Source organism: Orbicella franksi, chromosome 1, assembly GCF_964199315.1.
Source record: "Orbicella franksi chromosome 1, jaOrbFran1.1, whole genome shotgun sequence".
NCBI lineage: Eukaryota > Metazoa > Cnidaria > Anthozoa > Scleractinia > Merulinidae > Orbicella > Orbicella franksi.
Genome location: NC_138145.1, coordinates 30,574,104 through 30,577,439, shown reverse-complemented (window position 1 = coordinate 30,577,439; position 3,336 = coordinate 30,574,104).

Here is a 3,336-nt window from a genome sequence, read left to right as displayed (position 1 = left end):
GAATCTAAATTCTCGAAGCAAAACTGTGACCTTTAATGGTATAGCTCACTACTAGCATTAAATAGTAAGATAGGGTATCCGGCATTCATTCTAAAATGGAGATTATTAAAACTTATAAACAGACGATAAGACAATTGTAAAGATGACGGAGTTGAAATCAGTAATTGTCTTAGTAATCCTGAAAGCTATTTCCGTCGTTTTTCTCAATAATACAAAAATGAAGATATTCCTTTTCAGATTCGTTCATGTCTAACGTAACATGCGGGGTGGGAAAATGAACAAGGATACCCCTCTTCACCTGTAACAACTTTACACAGTTAAAACAACCTTTTTATCAAGAATGTTCCTGAACCTTTTCTAGACAATGTCTTACGTCTTCTACAAAAATATTTGTAATATTCCTCGTTACATGTTTAATCTGACACGCTGATGGCTTAATCAATCTAATCGAATACCATTTATCAAAATTACGATTAACTGAATGAGCAAAAAGTGCTATTTCTCAAACGAAAGAGACTTGACATGCGAGACTATCAAATACCTGCACTGATGCAACTGAGAGATATTTCTTACCCTGTTACCTGTCTTCAGCTTACAACTTCTTCGTTTAGAGTAGCAAATCTTTAAAGGAATTGTTGCACGGTTCGGCGCATGAGCAAACTATGACGGGAGCATAACGTACCTTTCTCGCTTTCTTACTGAACCACACGTAGTTAAGCAATCTCAGACTCCATTCTGTGAGAGCAGAGTGACGAGGTCCAGATTTTCCGAAAGATAGTAACGGATTTACACAGGAAAGGTCGGATAATTATTAGTTATTAACATTGAATTTATTACTCAGGCCGAAAGATTTATCTGGACAAATGCACGAGTAATTCCATCACATCCGACTGGACCATAAATTATGTAACTGAGTGGAGCGTAGATGTCGAAATACACAAAACGAATTATGACGAGAAATATAATTTCTATGATCCTCAATCGTCAATCTTTCCTGACTGACCGCGACAATTTCCCTCAAGAGTCGTCGTCATTTTTCATAATAAAAACAATGGAATCAAATAGGCTAACGTCATACCTTGCTCATGCGCCGAGCTGCGAAAGCATCTTGTTAATGAAGGCTTTGTGGACTGACTTCTGCACTTGCATCTTAACGTTTAACAATTTACATATTAATGGCGATTTTTACATTAACCAAGCTTTTTCCGTTGTTTTTCTCAATAATGCAAAGGTGAAGCTAAGATATTCCTTTTCAGTTTCGTTCACATGTAACATATCATGTGGTACAATGCATAACGATAACCCTCTTTCAGATGGTAGCCACCTGTAAAAACTTTACCCAGTTAAAACAACCTTTTTATCAACAGCGTTCCTAAACCTTTTCCAGACAATGTCTTACGTCTTCTACAAAGTATTTGTAATATTCTTCGTTGCATGTTTAATCTGACACGCAGATGGCTTAATCAATCAAATCAAATACCGTTTATAAAATTTATGGGATTAATTAAATGAGCAAAAAGTGCTATTTCTCAAACGAAATAGACTTGACATGCGAAACTATCAAATAACTACCATGATGCGAGGGAGAATTGTTTCTTACCTGTTGCCTGTCTTCAGCTTACAACTATTTCGTTTAGGGGACCGTTCATTTTTTATGAGGGAGGGGGGGCTGGTGGGATTTGGGAAGCACCATTTAAAAATCGCATGACCCCCCCTCAGCTGACCAATTTTTTCACATGGCCCCCCCTTATAGCGGTCATTTTTTGGGATGACCCCCCCCCAAAAAAAAATTGAACAAACAATATTTAGATTTCAACTTTTTTAATATTTCTCTATTATCCCCCTACTTCACGTTATTGTGCTCACTATGAAGACAATATTTACAATCTCTATACGACAGAGAGCTGTTGTTTAAAAAACAAATCAAAAGAAAGAGAAGTCAATTTCGGATCTCCTAGTTATGGCTCGCCCTGAGCGTGTGGCATTTGGCCTCTCATTGGCATCTTCCTCATCTGAATTGATGAATGCAAGAATGACGTCACTTGAGTCATCTTCTCCCCCAGAGTCAATGGCATCACTGTCATACTCATCATTGTCACTTTCATCCGTTTCACTGCTGTCAGCACTTGCCCTGTTGTCATTTTGTGTCAATGTCTTGGCATTTCTCAGTGTTGGTTGGCCAGCTCTGAGAGGACTCTTCTGCTGCAAGCATGAATGTCTTACAATTGCCTTTACTTTCTCACTCTTGCTGCTTTTCAAATGCTGCTTCAGCCCGTGGTGGTTTGAGTACTTGTTTAGTTCTGGAACACGTAGCTTTTTAAGCTTGGTTAGATCTTCGCACAACTCAGTCCAAGGATAATCCTCCTCCCTACTTAACTTTGCCTTTTCTTCTGCTCTCTTTTTCCTTTTAAATTCCAGCACTTCAAGATGCTGAAGATAATCCACCACAAACTTCGATTTGACAATAAACTTATCTGCAAATAGAGCAACGCTCTCTGGGTCAGATAAAACCAGCCTGCCACTTCCATGCTCTTTCTTCTTTATATTGTTAATCCAATCGGGGAAAGAGCGCATTACTACATGAGCATCATGAAAGAGGCTCATTCCAAAATGCGCAATAATGGCGAAAGCGACGAGTCGTTTAAGAAAAGGTTTACAGCTGAACGATCCAGGCAGTTTGACATCTTACAAGCAAAAGAAGCAATTTTTCTAGGTGCGGATGGCTGTTCAGAAAGGGCGAGTGAGTTTTCCATGCAAGGGTACCAGTTGAAGCCCAGTTATGGAAGAAAACTGAACTTCTCCATCAAAGAGCACAGAGCAATGTTGGAAAAGTTGAATGTCATATTGAAAGATGTAAAGGAACACGATTCCACACTCTTTCAGTCCAATGGGCTTGCTTTAAAGCAGGGCGAAGAATTTGCCCACAGTTTTAATGTAAAACAGATCAAATGTACAGAAGCTAAGTTGACGAAGGTCACGCAGGACATGGAAGCACTAGAAAATAAGAGGAGCAATTATAACAGCATATTCAAAGGCATACTCAAACAGCACATCAACAAAAGGAGAAGGAAAAAAGAAAACTGCGGAAAGTCAAATGAAAGAAAGAGGAAGTGGACTGAAAACAACGTCCAACGAGTTTATGGAATCTGTGTTGGAAACCCGCTAGGAAATGATCTTCCACAATGCCTTGTGTACCCTCCTAGAACGGCCGTCCCGGAAGAGTGTCTTAAAGTTGAGGATGTTGCCACGTCGATATTTAGAAGAGATGGGCCATACATCGCACAGCTCTTGGAAGGGAATTATTTCACCAACGCTGCAAGAAGCAGAATCACCACC